The 19,729-nt window shown below is 36.0% G+C and overlaps 1 long non-coding RNA gene across 1 annotated transcript; it reads left to right on the top strand.

Moving 5' to 3' along the window:
- The first annotated feature begins 15,349 nt into the window (after positions 1 to 15,349).
- LOC127086607 (uncharacterized) lies at positions 15,350 to 17,248 on the top strand. The gene is made up of 2 exons (XR_007789520.1): positions 15,350 to 15,768; positions 16,297 to 17,248. It is a non-coding gene; the product is annotated as an uncharacterized LOC127086607 (long non-coding RNA).
- Positions 17,249 to 19,729: the final 2,481 nt, after the last annotated feature.

Raw genomic sequence — 19,729 nt, 5'->3', positions numbered from 1 at the left:
CACGAATGGCGTACATACCATTCTGACTCTCTCGGTTCAAGAATATTGAACAGGGGCAGCTGTCATACCCCAAAATTTGCCCATTAATATTTCAAGACATTTTTCAGGGCACTCCGACTCATTTTTATGACACTGATCTTAAAGGAACCAAAGGCCAGCTCACAACGGACCCACTCCAGAAAAAGGCCCAAACTAGCTCGCTCGCTAGGCGAGCAATTCCTTCGCCTAGCGAACCCCTCGTTATGACACTCGCCCCAGCGAAGCATCAGATCCAGTAAAAGCCCAAACTAGCTTGCTCGCTAGGCGAGCAATCCCTTCGCTAGCGAAGCTTGCGAATATCAGAATTTCTGGGCTTCCTTCTGAGCCCATTAGGTCACAACAAGAGTATTATAAATAGCCAAGCTTCAGTCAGAAAAGAAAAAGACAGAGACAAGGACGGACGGAAACCCTGGCATAGAAACCCTGGAGGCTACCTTAGAGAGTTCCGGAGTGAAGAAACCCTGAAGGCCGCTCCAAAGCTACCGCCGCCCAACTCCATCCGATACCAAAAGCGATCAGTCTCTTCAACATAGCAGCTTAGTTGCAAGCAGGTTTGCGCATCACTATTGTTTTATGCTTTTAATCGGTAATCTCTATATATATAAAGCATCATGATTGAAGTTTCGAATATGTAATTTGATTGCACATGCGAATTTAAATATGCTTAAATATCATGAATGTTTGTCCATGCTATCCCTGTAATCAAGTGCCATACAAGTTCAGGTTTTCGGAGGTCATGCTGCTGTCAAACTCCAAACCCGTGGCCGCTCGCTAGCACATCGCTAAGCGAGCCTGTAGCGAGCATTCGCTGAGCCTTCTCCAGGCGAAGCAGAGGCGAACGGGACAGTGGCTGCTTTGTTTCTTTTCTATTAGGCCTCATGTCTATCTAACCAAGACTTATTATTCTGCATCATTTGGCCTGAGATTATGACTGTTGTGTTGTAGTGCAATTTTCAATTGTACTTTACTTTGATGCTCTAACCCGTGTGTTGAATTGTGCAAAGGTTTACATATTCCCGAGGAAACGGCCGGCTAGGTATCCCACTTTATGTGTGGGAGATCCTTATGGAGAATCACCCTGAATTACTCAATTGTTTAATGTATTCATTTCATGGCGAAGATCCACCCTAATGGCTTAATTGATCTTAATGTATTGAGGACCTATTTATTTAATCGATTACGGCTATATAATTAATTGTAAAACTTTGCCTTTGAATAAGTGATCTTGGACCTCTCTTTATTGCCTTACGATATTACGGTATTACGGTCATGTCCCGCGAATGTGGGGATACCCTTAGCAAAGACCCTTCGGTTAAATCATCATAAAATAAATCATGGTCCCTCGGATGTTGCCTTCTAAAATACGATTTTGTCCCTCGATGACCCTTCGGTGTAGCCTACGGTTAAATGATGATCGTCCCTTCGAATGCTAAGGTATCCTTACAACTGTTGCCTTCAATGACCTATCGATGACCCTACAATGACCCTTTTACATCCAAAGGATAAAACTACTTACTTCTCAATAGTAAGGACAGTTTTACCCTCATAAGGATAGGAAATGCCCATAACGACCTTAGGAAGGTATAACTCTCAATTACTGGATCGTAACCTAAAACATTTTCCACCCCTCACACTTTGCAAGTCCTAGAAAATCACCACTTGGTATACATTCATACTAGAATCATTACCAAGTTATATTTTTCTAAACTGTTTTTCAAAATCAAACGAGATAAATACTTTGTATACATTCATACGAGAATCATTACAAAGTTAAACTCTCTTTTCGAAACATTTTTAAACAGTTCACCAACACTTTTCAGACAAAAATATAAGTGATCCAGCAATTAAGAGCCCATGGATAACCATGGATACAAAGGGTGCTAATACCTTCCCTTTGTATAATGTACCTCCCGAACCCAAAATCTATTGAGGTCTTTCCTGTTCTTTTCCACCTTTCCTTATTGGATAAAAGAAAAGTCGGTGGCGACTCTTGCTATCCGCGACATTGCGATAAAAAGCAAAATACCCCAAGTCAGTTCACCGTATGACAGAGGTATATGTTGATGATATGATTGCGAAGTCAAGAACGGAAGTTGAACATGTAGAGCACTTGTTGAAGCTTTTTCAGCGTTTGAGGAAGTATAAGCTTCGTCTAAATCCCAACAAGTGTACATTTGGAGTTTGTTCCGGCAAGCTATTGGGCTTTATCGTTAGTGAAAGAGGTATTGAAGTTGATCCTGCAAAGGTCAAAGCAATATAAGAGATGCCTGCACCCAAAACTGAGAAGCAAGTCTGAGGTTTTCTTGGCCACTTGAATTATATTTCCAGGTTCATATCCCACATGACTGCCACATGTGCACCAATATTCAAGCTCCTCCGGAAAGATCAGTCTCATAATTGGACTGAGGATTGCCAAAAAAGCTTTTGATAGCATTAAAGAGTATTTGTCTGAGCCTCCGGTTCTGTCTCCGCCTGTGGAAGGGAGACCATTGATTATGTATCTGACAGTTCTTGAAGACTCAATGGGTTGTGTCCTTGGTCAGCAAGATGAATCAGGGAAGAGAGAATACGCTATCTACTACCTAAGTAAGAAGTTCACTGATTGTGAGTCTCGATACTCAATGCTTGAGAAAACATGATGTGCTTTGGCGTGGGCTGCTAAGCGCTTACGCCAGTATATGTTGAATCATACGACTTGGTTGATATCCAAAATGGATCCAATCAAGTATATCTTTGAGAAGTCTTCTTTAACCGGGAGGATTTCCCGTTGGCAGATGCTGTTATCCGAGTATAATATTGAGTATCGAGCTCAGAAGGCCATTAAAGGTAGCATTTTGGCAGACCACTTGGCACATCAACCGATCGAGGATTATCATTCAGTTCAGTATGATTTCCCAGATGAGGAGATTTTGTATTTGAAAATGAAAGATTACGATGAACCTACGCTCAATGAAGGGCCAGAGCCTGGTTCCAAATGGAGCATGGTGTTTGATGGCGCTGTGAACCAATATGGAAATGGCATTGGGGCCGTGATTATTACCCCTCAGGGCACACATTTTTCGTTTACAGCAAGGCTAACTTTCAAATGCACAAATAATATGGCAGAGTATGAGGCCTGTATCATGGGATTGGAAGAGTGCATTGATCTAAGGATCAAGCATCTTGATGTTTATGGTGATTCGGCCCTTGTTGTCAAACAGATTAAGGGTGAGTGGGAAACGAATCAGCCTAGCCTCATTCCATATAGGGATTATGCGAGGAGGATTTCAACGTTCTTTACTGAGGTTGACTTCCATCATATTCCTCGAGACGAGAATCAGATGGCAGATGCCCTTGCTACATTTGCTTCGATGTTTGTGGTAAGACTTTGGAATGAAGTTCCCAATATCACTATGATGCGCTTGGACAGACCAGCTCATGTATTTGCAGTAGAGGAGGTGTAAGATGGTAAGCCGGGGTATTATGATATCAAGTGCTTCCTTCAGAGCCAGATTTACCCGCCTGGGGCATCTGTGAAAGATAGGAAGACTTTGAGGAGATTGTCAGGTAGTTTCTACCTCAATGGCGATGTGCTTTATAAGAGAAATTTTGATATGGTGCTGCTCAGATGCGTGGATAGACACGAAGCAGACCTGTTAATAACTGAGGTCCATGAGGGTTCATTTGGCACTCATTCCAATGGACATGCCATGGCTAGAAAGATGTTGAGAGCAGGCTACTATTAGCTGACAATGGAGTCTGACTGCTGCAAATACGTGAAGAAATGCCATAAGTGTCAGATCTACGCGGATAAGATTCATATTCCCCCCACACTTCTAAATGTGATTTCATCACCATGGCCTTTCTCTATGTGGGGAATTGACATGATTGGCATGATAGAGCCGAAAGCGTCCAACGGCCACAAATTCATTCTCGTAGCAATTGATTATTTCACTAAGTGGGTTGAAGCGGCATCATATGCAAATGTGACTAGGCAGGTGGTCGTGAAGTTTATCAAGAATCAACTCATATGTCGGTATGGTGTGCCAGATAAGATCATTACTGATAATGGATCTAACTTGAACAACAAGATGATGAAAGAGCTGTGTAGTGAGTTTAAGATTGTGCATCATAATTCTTCTCCTTACAGACCCAAGATGAATGGGGTTGTTGAAGCTGCTAATAAGAATATCAAGAAGATTATCCAGAAGATGGTTGTTACGTACAAAGATTGGCACGAGATGCTGCCATTTGCTTTGCATGGATATCATACATCTGTCCGCACTTCAACAGGGGCAACCCCTTTCTCTCTTGTTTACGGCATGGAGGTTGTGCTCCCAGTAGAGGTGGAGATCCCATCAATGAGAGTATTGATGGAAGCCAAGTTGACTGATGCTGAATGGGTTCAGAGTCGTTATGACCAGCTGAATTTGATTGAAGAGAAGAGATTGACTGCCATGTGCCACGGTCAATTATATCAGCAAAGGATGAAGAAAGCCTTTGACAAGAAAGTCAAGCCTCGTGTGTTCCGAGAGGGTGACCTTGTGCTCAAGAAAGTCTTGTCTTTCGCGCCCGATTCCCGGGGAAAGTGGACTCCAAACTATGAAGGTCCATATGTTGTCAAGAGAGCCTTTTTAGGCGGTGCTTTGATACTTACAACTATGGATGGGGAGGATTTCACTCGTCCTGTGAATTCAGATGCAATCAAGAAATACTTCGCCTAAAGATAAAAACAGAATAGCTCGCTAAGTTGAAAACCCGAAAGGGCGACTTAGGCAAAAATGAGCGTCTCGGTGGATTGAAAACCCGACAGGGCCATCCAGGCAAAAGTTAGAGACATAAAAAATGAATGTGTATCCCGCTAGATTGAGTACCTCACCCTGGGGAAATCTAGGCAAAAAATAGGGATTTGGTAAGTAACTGCATCCTGACAAGACTGCGTTCTATAAACTGTCATCCGTCAGAGATTCCCGCTCAGTCATCATCAACCGAAGCTTCAAATACATCGGATTCAGAATGGGTGGAGAAATGGTCATTATGTTCAATGTAGCCCTTTTCCAATATATATCACCAATTTCAAAATTGTAAAGATCTATGGAGTCTTGCCATCGGCAGACCACCATTCCATCAAATAAATTTGAGCCTTTATCCAATTATTTACACTCTTATTTGTTTCTATTCAACAAATGTTTTGCATGTTTTAATTGAGAAATATCATTGTTTTTAAATAATTAAACTTTTCATAACTTGTTTTTAAACAAAGTGAACATTCACAATGATGAAAGGATACTGGGATGTCTTCAGCGCTCTCCCAAAGATGGTAGGATTCTCGACAGGGTAAGACATTTGTTCATATTCTTGGCATGTTTGTATCTTCTTCCTCCTGAGCCTTTTGTGGTTTCTTCTCCCGAGCAGAGTGTGTGATAAAGGTATGCAGCTCCCTTTCCTCCTCAACAGATGTGAACCTGGGAGGGGATAATATTTGGTTGACCCTTGGAAGCTTCTGATTCGTGGTTGTATCCCCACGAATATCCATCATCCCCTTTGATAATTTCCCTGGCGGAGTGGCTTCCCCAACAGAACTTATTTGTGCCATGATCATGTTCCCAGTGGGACTGGTCATCATTCATTCCCCTGCAGAAGTCTTTGTTTCCTGGTACCCCTGATCCCCAGCAGATGGAATGTTCTCCACTAAGCCTGGCTTTCTCTCTTGAGATGTAGTACCGGATGTTTGTTCAATCAATCAGTGAACTCGTTTGTGTTAGATATGTCTGTTCTGTCAGCATTCATCGTACATAAACCACGCATATATGCATAATTTTTAACATTTAGATATTCATGTTGCATCCTTTGCCATATATCTTTGTTTGTTATCCCCTGCTAGTTGGTAATGTATCCCCCAAGCAGGTTGGTTGTGTTTGATCTCTCCATGAAGAGTCAGCTCCATAAGCAGAGAATGTTTATCCTTTCTTCCGTATTCCCTACCGAGTTATGTCCTCATGGATGATGGTTGTTTCTGTTTCCTCCTAACACATATATTGGGATGGAATTCCCCATTGAGTTATATCCTCATAGGGATGAGTCTTGTTTCTTTGTGCATCTCTAGTTTGTCCCTAGATTTGGCTCCTGGAGATTATCCTTGTAGTTCCCCGTAGTTCGGATGAATGATTGCTCAATAACCAGTAATTATCCATCTTTTCCACGGTGGAGTCTGTGGTTTTCTACCCTCATATCGGTAGTTGTAAACCCTATTTTTATCCCCTTGGTAGAGTTAACCTTTTATTCATCCTAACCGATGACAGTTACTTTTCCGTGGTTTTCTACCCAGTATCCGGTAGATGTAATCCCCTCCTTGACGGTTATCATTATCCAACACTCGGTATTGATAGTCCTTCACCCTTTTTGAGTATATTTCCCAGATCATTGCCTTTGTCAATGTATCCTCGGCAAGTCATCTTTCATTTGCCGTTTGTCGGTAATGATCGTGTCTCCCCTTGATTGGTCATCATTTTATACCTAGTTTTTGGTATTCCCGATGTCCTTCCTTTTCGGTCGATTTATCCTTTATTAACCCAGTAACCGGTTATGGATAATCCTCCATGCGAGTATGTTATCTACGTTCTGACGGTAATAGATAATATATCTCATGCACTCTTTGGTCGAAGTCTTTTGCTCTTCCCCAGTTGAGTAAGATTCGTTTTCCCTTTGTGGAAACGAATGTCCATCCTGTTATCGAGTTTTCTTTTTAGCCCTCTTTTAGATGATGAGTGTCTTGGGAATATCCCCCAATTCACGCCCTAGTCGGTCACCTATTATATGCCCAGTAACCGGTATCCCTGGTGTTCCTTCCTCTCTACTCCCTATTATGACTTTTGTCCCCTGTGGAGTCAAATTTTCCTGAGTTGAAACATACCTTTTAGGTTTTCCTCAGATGAGTTTGGATATCTCTCACCCTTGTACCGGTCTTAGATATTCATTCTCCCCGAGCATGTTATTCTTTCACCCTTATACCGGTGTTCGGATCACACGTCTCTTTGAGCTTATTACCCAGTAGCCGGTAATACCTCGCCCCGGTGTTCCGCGGAGGAGTCCTGTCTGGATATTCCCCAGCAAGGTCCTTTAGTGGATTCTCCCCATCTGAGTCCGAATTTTCATCCGAAGTATCCTTGGTAGATAATTCCGCTGTATTGGCATATTCCCCAATACATGCGCCTCTGAGTCAGCTCAGGTCTTTCCATTGATCTATTCTTTTGGAATTCTTCCTCCGAAGTTTTGAGTCGTGCCCTGATCACGCAATTTATCCCCTTTTCTATCCCCATAAGAGTCCCAGAGTCTTTGTCCCATTGAGTGTGTTACTCATATGGATTGTCGGTTTCTCCGGATTTCTTTCCTTCTTTATGGACACATATCCCCACGAAGTATTTCCCTTTTGCATACATACATCTGCATCATGAGGTCTCGTAGGGACCAAAATTCGTCTCTTTGTTATTATTTAAGCCCATTATACCTCGTCGAGACGAAGATTTTAACCTTCATATCTCCGGCTAGAATGACCTTAAATAGAGGCATCTGTAAGACCCCAATTTTGTCCCTAAGATCCCTCATGGCATCATAACATTGCATTTGCAAAGCCTCAAGGATCATAAGCACCTTGGCTCCTTCCCTTTGGGTGGGGACCTCTTGTGAGTGGTTTGAGATCACCAAGCATGCTTAAATTGTATATCATTGTTTTTCTCATTTTATTTACTAACCAAAAGCACAAAAGTATGTCACTAACATTTCTTGTTTATAGCTTGAGCAATCACAAGGTCTAAAAGCTTCTAGGAGATCCTTTGTGCAATGATAAGGTCAAGAGAAGATGAAAGCAAGCATGGCAATGGTTCCCAAAACTCTCATCCATCAAATATGCCTCCCTAGTATCTCAATTCATTATTTTGATCAAAGCAAGTCAAGGGGTTTGAGGTTTGTTTCCCAAGGAAACCCTAATTCATCTGTTCATCAACTATGCCTTGCTCTTGAAGCAACCCTAACCCATGGTCAAATACAATCAAGGGAAGTTCTTTAATTTATCATTCCATGCATATTTGAAATTATTTGAGTGCCCTCAATCATCAATTCATCAAGATATGAGTGGTGGGCTTGAGAAGTTGATCAGTCAATTCACCTGTCTATTTCGAAATGCACTGAGACCTAACTTTTTATGTGTTAGTCAAATGTAGATGATCCCAAGAGAAACTATTTTCTTAAGGACAATATGAACAACTTTCATGTTCATCAAAAATTGATTTGAAGCTTGGAAGATCATCATCCATTCCAAGACATTATAGGTCATTTTGATTGAAACCCAAATTTTGGGTCAACTTCCCAAGAACATAACTCATTCATTTTTTATGATTTTGAGGTGTAACCAAATTCATTGGAAAGATTATTGCGTCTACTTCAAATGTTATATTTAGCAAAATTTAAAAATCTCAAAAGAAATACATGTGATAATGCAAAACATTATAGGTCACTTTGGGCCAAATGCATTGAAATGGAAAAAAGTCCAACTTCAAGTGCCCATAACTTCCTCATTAAAATTCCAAATGGTGCAAACGTTAAGTCCAAATTGATTGTCTTGAAAATATCTACAACTTTAATGTTGAAGGTTTTATCATTTGGAGCTTGCATCATTGAGACAGAAGGGCTTGAACATTGGCTAAATTTGGAAACTTCACTTATGCATGTTTTGCACCCTACACTTTAAGCTCAAATTTCACTAATTTCCAAGGCCCAATTGGAATTTTGATCAACATATCATTTGTTCCTTATGCAACAAGCTTTCTAACCATTACTCATAAGGTTGCATTTCGAGTTTGGAAGCACTATTTTCAAAGGCATGAAGGATTAAGTGCATTTTGTGAAATTCAATTCAATTGCCATGCATGAGCTGTTTACACTTAATGTACACGTCCATTTGCAATTCACATGAACTCAGCAGGTTATTTCAGCCTTCATTGGGCCTTCCACATAATCACAGAAGCCCATGCAATGGAAAATCCATTTGCCATGCACACGAGTTGACTCATGCATTCAGCCCTCTCCAGCTATAAATACATGTGTTATGTTCTTCAATTCTCCAACCTGAAGGCGCCTGAAATGCTGCAAGAGTGAATCCCTAACCATACCAAAGGAACAAAGTTCATTTTTCTTCAAAAACTCAGATCTGAAATTAAATTGCATTTGGTTGAATTTTCAGATCTAAAGTTCCTAGACCTTCACCATTTGATTTATTGAAGCTTCTGTTTGCAAAAGGAACCAAGGAAAAGGACTCAATTCTTCATAATCCAAAGGTTTTGATCAACAGGTTTTTGCTTCAAATCTCATTATTCTTTGATCCATTTGCATTGATATTGTGTTGTCTGAAGTCCTCTCTATAGAGGCATCATTATTGAGTGATTAATTGTTGAAATCGAGCAAGTTCAGTTGAACATCACCAAACTTCCATCTCTGATTTCTCTCTTAATAGGAATCTAGATTGGAAGTGAGTGGTATAGGAGTGATGTACATCACTTCACCTTTCGAATGGTGTCTGGATCGTCCATTTTAGTAAGCATTTGAACCTCTGTGTTTTTTGACCTTCACCAGAGCTCACCGGAGAAGACGGTGGCGTTGGCCACCGTCTCATTGCCAGATTGATTGTGAGCCACACGATGTGTTTGCCAGATCTAATCCCAGTGCTCCATTATTATGACTTTTCTTTAATATCCATGTGGTTGCATTGACTGAGGACTTTGGTGTGCGCGCATGCCATAGCCGTTTGATGATCCAGCTCAATTAATGAGCTTAGATCCAACGCGTGTGGATTTTCCATATTTTCTAATTTCTGATTTTATTTTCTTTATTTCCTATTATTTTAAAAATTCATATCTCTTTTATTATTGGTCCAAAATATATGGGACCAATTGCATTATTTCTCTTTCAATTTCTAGTTTCTAAAAATGATTTTTAATATTTTTTATTTCATCATTTGCTATTTTTTAATAATTTTCTCTTTTCTGGTCATTTTTAATTTATTTTAAATAGTTTCTGATATTCAAAAAATGCAAAAATAATTTTCTAACCTCTTTGAATGATGATGGTTCTATGAAAAATATTCTCATCAATTTATTAATTGATTTGAGATTTATTTGAGATTTTAGTTCAATTAGGTTATTTTTATTCATTTTTAATTAATTAAAAATAGTTTCTGACTTTTAAAAATGTTGAAATTTTTTTGTCAAACTTTGTTTGACCTTGTTGAACTTGGGATAATTCACTTGGACTTTTTAAATTTGATTTGAAGTGAATTTGAGGTTTGACCTTTCTTTAATATTTTAATTCAAGTTTATTTTCAAATATTAAAAATGCCAAAAATATTTTGTTTATTCCTTGACTTTCAATCTTCATCTCATTTCTGATTTTTTATGGTTTGACCTTGATCTTCCCTATCTTTGGTCAACATTTATGGATTAGTACATTCCTTCTCATTTGATGCACTTTATTTTTCTTCATTTCCATTATCCATTTTCTTCTTCTTCTTCTTTTCTTTTTTGATCAATGAGTTAAAGGTTGATAAGTTAGCATTGATTATGGAGGTTTAATCTTCCTTGATTCAAATCTAATTCATCTTGATCAAATGATCAAGTGAATGGCTTTGCATTAAGGATAGATTGCTTCTTAGATCATGCAAAGGACTTAAACCAATACAAGATCATTCCTCTTCCTCTTTTTGGCATGGCAAGTTGTTGGAACTTGGTTCACTAATCAAGACTTCTAACTTGTGTTGTTGCCTATATTATTATTGACCGGCCTCAGATAGTTGTGACTTCTACATAAGTCCAATTACGATTGCTTAACATAGCGCTAAATTTGTCTTATGGCACACTAACTACTAACACTAACCATTAACAGTTAACATTTACTTTTTGCTCTTTACTTTTATGCAATTTACTATTCTTGTACATATTATTCATTTGTTTTTTCCTTTGCTCATTTGAGCACATGTTTATGTTAATGCAATTTGCCTTTTGCTCACTTGAGCATATAATTGTATATATATTATTGTGCTTGTGCTTTTGTTTTGACTGTTGTGGACCAAAATACAAAGAAATGGACATATGGACTTAGTTTTCTAGGACTTTCCCTATGCAAATTGGAGTAAAAGGATCTTAATGTGAATATGGATTAGAAGGACCAAACCTCTAAACTCACTCTTGTCCATTCTTGATTTGTTTTATAAAACTTTTGATGTGTGTGCCCTTGTGTTAGGGAATCCTATGAGAGCCCAAATTGAAGAACCATTGCCATGATCATCCAAAGTGAAAGATACAAGATGCATTAAGGATCTCTTAAGAGACTTGTTTGATTGTTGCTTAAGCTTACTATTATTTTGCTTGCATATTCCAAAGGATGGGAGCTACTTGGATCATCAATATGATCTCAAGAGAGGAACTCCATTTGTGGTCTTGTTTCTTATCCCTTATCTCTTGTATGATTAGGACTTTAGCCATTCTTCTTCTTCCCTCCACTCTAACCCAAGTTAAAACTTTTTGTGCAAACATTTAACACTTCTTTTCAAACATTAGAAACCTAAGCCTTATGCTTTTGATTTTCAAACTTTCTTTTCATAACACTTATTTTGAATTGAATCTCTAAGTCAACTTTGACCATATTTTGTAAATACTCTTCATTGGCAAATATAACTCATTCAAATGCTTTTGTGGTTTCAATGGCCACTTCCTTATCAAAACCTTTTCATAACCTTTAGCTATTAGGTTTGAGTTATCCTTGAGGTAGATATAATACTCACCTATATCCTTAGTGATGGACAATGAGTCTTTCATGCTTATTATAGGATTAACCCCCTCACTAGCATGTTGAAGTTATCCTCACATGGTGGATTTGTGGTTTTAGGTTGAGTTTTCTCCCTTGGATAACAAAAGACCTTAAGGCTTTTGGACCAATCAATTCACCAACTCATTTTTGAGATTTTTACCCCGAACTACGAGGTATTGATCCTAATCTTTTTAAGATGGTACGTAGGCAATGGGTTTATCCATCCAAACACAAAAATGTAAATAAACTTGTATATTCTCTTCTCATCTCTTCAATCATGTTTGCACAAACAAATTTTCACAAAATATCAACCTTACAACAAGTATGAAAAGGGCTCCCTAGGAGTACCTAGGATGTTTTGGGTGCTTAAAACCTTCCCATTGCATAACCAACCCCCTTACCCAGATCTCTGACATTTTTACTAGTTTTTGATTTGATAAAACTTTTAGGTTTTTGTTCGCTTTCTAACTATTCCTTTGGATAAATAGAAGTGCGGTGGCGACTCGACTTGTATGGTTTACCTTAGATTTAGTCAATATCTCTAAAGGTAACGAATACCCCGCTACAACCGCGTTACAAACCTCAAAAGACCTAATTGAAGCATGGTTTATCTCAAAAGCATACTGCAGTAGGATCATGTTAAAACTGACTCCTTAGTGATTTGCTTATCATTTGTGTTGGTATAGATATGACATTCACATTAATGATCTATTCACTATATGTCATAATTCCAGTGAACATGCTTGGATTTCAAAAATAACATAAACATGTCATTACAATTATCATTTCCAAAATGAACATTTTTTACTCGTGAGTAAGCATTTGACACCAAGGAAATTCCCACAACGGACGTGAATTGAGGAGCTTGACGACACCAGAAGACAGAACGCCCGAGGACTCCGTTGAGCAAGGGAAAGTCACCTTGATTGATCATACCAAAGGACAGAACACCTAAGGACTCCATTGAGTAGAAGCAAGTCACTTTAGTTGATCCCACCAGGGGAAGAATTTCTAAAGACTCTATTGAGAAGAAAAGGCAAGTCGTTTCAAGTTCCAGTTGATCTGGGGCAATCACGTCGAGATCTGATCTCTCCAAAGAACAGTTAGCCATGGGCATTCACTTAAAGATCAACCAACTAGAGGAAAAGTTACTTCGAGGCTCGTACTAGGGCAGGCCACCTCAAGAGCACAAGAAGTCAACCATTTCAAGAGATGGTTAGTCAGAGGTATACAATTCCAAAACATTGGTGGCGCAACAAGCACTAAAGCTAAGTTTTCGCAATGATGAAGATAAAAAGGGATGTAAGGATCACGATATGAGTTTTGAGTGGTGGAATTGATAGATCATGAGAATGAGCATCTACATTGGGTCAAGAGCAACGCACATGTGAGAGAGACAACACATATTCACCAAAAATGTTAAAGCATTAGGTATATGAGTCTTCTCATTTATAGTGTGTAAATCTTTATTTTTCCAAGCAATGTGGGACTTTCAGCTAGCACCTATATCTCAACAATTTCATCCTAAATTGTAAGACCATTAACTATGCTCCCCATCAAAAGTTATTTCATCTACATACAAGTAGTGACGTTGACACCCTTACCACGTAGTGGGCACTTCAATGGGACTCAAACCATTGGCTTTGATACCATTGATAGTTCATGAGGATGAACATTTATATTGGGTAAAGACAGGGTCAGCCTAACACATCTCGAGGCTTGAGGCGAAATTTAAAAATAAATATTTTTAATATAATAAAAATACATTTGTAAAATTAATATATTTTAGATATTTTAGGATATAAACTATTAAATTATTACAATTCATTTCATTTAATATTTTATTTTAGTTGATAATAAAATTAACTCATCTAAACACTCATCTCATTATTTAAGAAATCATACTTGAAAAACAATATAAAAAAATAGATATTAAATCTTCTACTATGTTAAAAAATTCAAAAATTTATTATTTATACATGTAAACTTTAAATTAACAAAACAAACAATACATATCATTATATATTCTAAATAGGTATTATTATTTAATTGATATATAACGTAATTTAAAAAAAAAATACATACAAATAAAAATCATTAAGTAAAATCATATATAAATATAAAATAGAAAAGTGAGGCCTTAGGTGATAGCTTTGGTGACGTATCTCTAGGGTCGTCCCTAGATAAAGAACAACGCACGTATCAGAAATATATTATATATTCATCAAAAATCTTAAAATATTAGATATATGAATCATCTCACTTATAAAATATTTAATATCAATTTTTTTAAATAATAATAAATTTTTAATTAAATTTTATATTTCAACCGGAATGATCGGAGATCTCAATAAAAAAAATTAGAGTCATCATGGATGTATTGTATAGTTGATATGTTCAAGGTTCAGAAGAAGAAAAAAGTTGTGGAGAGAAGATGGAAATAAAGAATGGGTATAGTTGATGAGAAATGATATCTTTACATTAGGTTCTATATCTACACTGCAAATACACTTTTAATTTTTTATTATTAAATTCTCTTTTTTGTTTTTGAATCAAAATAAACTTATTTAAATAAATATTTATATATTTGTTTTATATTTTAATGGATATAATGCTAGAGTTACATAAATTTATTTGAAATATTATAGTAATAAATATTTTTTTTAAATATAAAAATTATTATTATTTATTATTATTTTTAAATTAAAGAGTAGATATTAAAATATGTGATTAATCAATTTTATATCTTTATTAACCAATATTTTATATTTTATTAACTTATTTTATTTTATTATAAAAAATTATTTTTAATATCTGGACGTTTATTAATCGACTTCATCACTCCATTAATCAATTTTTTATATTTTATTAATCAATTTTATTTTATAACTAAAAATTTATTTTAATATTTTAGTGTTTATTAACCAACTGCATCCCTTTATTAACCAACTTTTTATATTTTATTAATCAACTTTATTTCACCACTTAAAATTATTATTCATGAATATTATTCTCATGATATTGTTCACGTACTATTCATATTACTGTTCAAAGATTTATTTTTTTATTTAAAAGAACATTCTTTACCGTATAGATACGGTGAACAATGTCTAAGGTATAAGTATTTTGTGTATAATTGATATTATAATTTTATGTTAGAAAAATTATTCTAAACAAGAAAAAAGAAAACAAAAATGTTTCACACAATTTTTAGCACATAAGAAGAATCATTAATCATCTATGCTCTATTTACAAGTTAGTTTTTAGATAATTTTAAAAAAATAAATGCGTACATATATTTTAATATACATTTAAAATTTTAAAAAATTAGAAAAACAATATAATACATTAATATATTATAATATATTGCTTTTTTATTTTTAAATATCCGAACAAATATCAAAACATATGTGTTTCATCATCTAAACCTATCTCCTCCAAAAGCTTACGAAAAAACAACTTGCAAACAAAAAAAACTTTAGCCATAGTATAAAGCCTTAGTAGAGGAGAAATACAGTTTACCATACTCTTCTATGTCTTCTCTTTTAAATCTTTGTTTTTATTACCAGCACCAAATTTGTTTTTATATTCGAAGAATCCCTTTGATTCAGATTTGAGTTTTAAGTGATTATGCCAAATTTAATTTATACACAAAATTATTTCGTTTCTCTTGTTTGAAGAGTTCATCCATAGTCATCTGACTAGATTCATATAGTTGTTCTACAAATATTCAAATGCATATACACAAGAAGAAGAGACTATCATATCAAATTTCTGTAAAGAGTGACTCATCCAGCATAGTTGGGACGTTGGTAACATCCACCGAAGAAGGAATCACCCATGGAATCCTTTTTATCTTCTGCATTGTTTTATGACTGTTTATCTTAAATGCAGGTTAAAAATAGACTTTTTTTTCCTATAAGCCCCACTCCTGAAATTCAATTCTCAATATACTTTAAATTGGAAAAACAATTCAAACTGTTTCTTTTATGAACATGCCCTCGCCATTCAGGCTTGAAGCGATTTTTTTTTATAGAGGACTCTTGGTCATTCATTGGTCCAGTCCATGGTATTTAATTTTTAATTTTTAATTTGTTTTATTTTTATTAAATTAATTTATGTTATGTTTTTTTAATTAATATAATAATAAATATATCATTTTAATAATATAATGGTTTTTTTAAAAATTAATAATTTCTTAATTTAATTGTAATAAATTTTTATAATATTTTTATGACTGATAATTAAGCATTTAAACATTTTTTAAATTTAAATAGTAAATTAAAAAAAATTATAAAAAAACTTATATTAATATTAATAAAAAGATAATATACATATTATTTATTATAGTGATCGTTTGTTCCACACTTGATGCTCTTTTTTTGTGTTTTCTCTTGCCTAACTCTTCAGTTCTTTCTCTAGGAGGAGATGGAGAAAGGTCGAAAGATAAATCTTGATTTTGATGTGATGTATTGGGCTCTATATCCATACCATCGAGATCTTAAATGAAAAATTTTAGCATATTTAGAAGTTCTCATCTGTGAGATTAAAGTCAGTGACTGAATGTGTTGGTTGTGTGAAGGTGTCTAGTAGAGTCTGTTAAATTGGAGGATAATAGACATCTTCATGGTTGAATGTAGAAGTGAGTTGAGAGAGTGTAGTATTAAAGGTTTGGTGTTGGGATTGGAGTTTGAGTAGTCGAAGTTTGGTTGAGGAATTAGAGTGTATTGTATGGGTGGTTGATGACCGGTTTGTTGTTGATATTGTCGGTTCTTGTAGTAGTTTGTGTGAGGAGTTTGTTGTTGGGATGAGGTGGCATAAAATGTGTGTTGTTGTTGGGATGAGGTGGCATAAAATGTGTGTTGTTGTGTGGTTTGGGTGTGATGGTATGTTTCTTGCGCGGAAGAAGAAGTCTGGGGCCCAAATTATGGTGTGTACATGGGTGAATTTCATGATGTATGGGTGCGGTTGTTTGTTGTGTTGAAGAAGAGGCATGTTGACGGGGTCATTCAAAAATTGCGTGTCAGCAACATGCATAAATGAAATTGACATGTTATCAACAATAAAGAAACAAATAACATAAGTTGTCACACTCAAAATCGGGCTATCTCTATAATCACACAGTGGGTATTGAAGGAACAACATTCACATAAACGGCCACACAAAATATAATAGTTAGAATACAAATAACTATTTTAGAAAACATAGAGATTGTAAGGTTTCAAACTTACAATTTTCCCCTCCATGTGATCTATTACGACTCGATACTCACGTAGATGAAACGAGGATTATTTATGTAATCCATACCTCATTGACACCATTTTGCATTTACAAAAAAGAAAAGAAATGTATTAGTGTTTGGTATAGTTCATTATGTGGGTAATATAGTGCAATTATAAATTAAGAATACCTTAATGCATATGGATGTGATGGCATCCTGCTACTAACAAGAGAAAATAACGGTATGCGTGTGAATGCTCAAACGTTGAGTAATACAACACAAACGAGGAGTTTTTTTTTAATTCTACTAATAGAGCTTTTAGCCAAACAATTTTCGCAGGAGACCCATTTTAACCTTTAGTCGGAGGTTCTACTCCTAAATTCTCAATATAAACATCATTGCTTACTTGAGTAGTGTCATTTACAGCTTTACCGTTTATTCAGACACCTAACAACATACTCACATCCGCCAACGTTATGGTACATTCACCTGTTGGTAAATGAAAGGTATGTGTTTTTGGTCTCCATCTCTTTAATAGAGCAACAACTAGTTGTTTACCGTCGAAATTGGTAAACAAGCGCTAGTCCTCCAAATTCTATGTTGTTTGATTACTCGCGGAATCGACTAGATTGATCCTAGGACATGTGTTGTTATTTAGTTTGTGGGTTTGTAAATTATGAACATTCTGACAATGTTCTTCAAAATTGTTAAAGGGAATATTGTCATTCTTTAACAAATTGCAGAAGTAAAGACTTGCAAAGTGAATTACTTCAAAATAAATGACAAAGTTTTAAATATTAAAATTTGCTTCAAAGTAAATCGTAGCAAATGTAAATAACACAATGTAAAAGACACAATCTTAAATGACTTGGTTAAAAGTGTAAAATCTAGTATTCTCACGTACAGGTACTTTGAGTAAATTTAGATTTTTTATATAAGGTTGAACACCATTTTCCTAATGACTAAGTGTCCTGTTTATATTAAATCGAAAATAACCACTATTCAATGGTCTTTTCTCCAGAAGATGCCACGCCTTCTATTTGTATGCATTTCGCTGCTCAAAAATCTCCACAGGTCTTCAAAAATGGAAAAGGCCAAAAAATAGTTTTTAGCCTCAATTTGGAATTATACTACGTCGAGCGCTACTCCAGGTAAGCTTCGTCGAACCCCAGTCTCGACCAAAATATTTCTAAGTCCTAGACCATAACTCGTTCGTCGAAATATTTAATTTGTTTGTCGAAGTCAACATATTCTTCAGAATATTTCTTTGAATCCTATGACCAATTTGTAACATTTATGTGTGTCGAAATCACAGTCAACAAATTGCCCCCCAAAAATGTCATTTTCAACTGTATCGAGAAAAAGATATTTTTTGAAACATTTCGACACTAAAGCATATTTTACAGCTATGATGTCATGGTCATCATAACCACGCCGCTTCAGATGTCTCATCGAGACATGCAAAAAACTCAAAACTTTATCATCACACCCCTATTTCTTAGGAGATAGTGGGTTACGCCAACTGCAACCGTCTCATCAATCTCTATTCGATCAGTATGTACCCCACAATCTTGACAACTGTCACAATGGTTGAAAATGAAATGTTTCTCTTACTCCAATATATAAATACTTCATTTCACTTTCTTCTCTACTTTCCCAATCTCCCGAACCCTTTTCTTATCTCTTAAACACCAAAACAAACCCTTCATTTCTTCTTAAGCAAACTCCAGAAATCAAAATTTCTTCATTTCATCATCAATCGCGTCTAAGAGTAAGAATCCTAAAGATTCCAAGAAACAATCCTCTCTCCCTGCTGTTCACAAAATCTTAGGTCCAAAAGGTGTTGGAAATCAACAGTATATCCCAGAACCTCCTCTTGAAAAAGAGAAAAGGTGCATCTATCAATCCCATGTACTAATCCAAATCTTTATTTCTAGCAAAACACATGCTATCGTTGGTCCTTTACCATATGTTAGTACTAATCCTGTAAAACTTACAGAATATTTCCCAACATACCACTGATACAACCCCATGTCCAGTAGGAGGAAACCCAGGTCTAGTAATGAAGTTATAAGTGTGGAACCAACTACTATAGTTAATACTCAGGCAAAACTCTCGATCGAGCCTATAGAAACAACCATTACTTTAGATTATTTAAGCATTAGCCTTAGAGTGTTTCATTCTTGTCCTTTATTTAAAGAACCTGAAAACTATCTATCCTGGCTATTAAAAATAGAAAAACAAAAAACCCAAGTTTGGAAAGAAATGGAAATCTTCGATATGATCCAATTATTGAAGGTTTCCTCTAGTTATTTCCAAACCATGTTAATCACCTCCCTATACTTTTGGGACAACACCCATAACACCTTTCATTTTTCTTGTGGAATATTAACTCCAACTCTCTTCGAAATAGCTTCAATTATTGGTCTTAGACCAATTATAGAAATCTTCAATCCCATCTTTATGACTGAGGAATCCATTGGCTTCGATGGTAATCGAGCCACCTTTACCAACTATATCTTAGATCACCATAACCAAGATACTGACGAAGTCTCTGATGAAAAACATATTGCCTTCTTATCACTTTGGTTGTCTCGATGTGTTTTTTGCTCGAAGGCCCTACAAGTGGCGAAG

This window comes from Lathyrus oleraceus, chromosome 5, assembly GCF_024323335.1.
Source record: "Lathyrus oleraceus cultivar Zhongwan6 chromosome 5, CAAS_Psat_ZW6_1.0, whole genome shotgun sequence".
In the NCBI taxonomy this organism is placed as follows: domain Eukaryota; kingdom Viridiplantae; phylum Streptophyta; class Magnoliopsida; order Fabales; family Fabaceae; genus Lathyrus; species Lathyrus oleraceus.
This window is presented reverse-complemented; position numbering and strand designations above follow the sequence as displayed.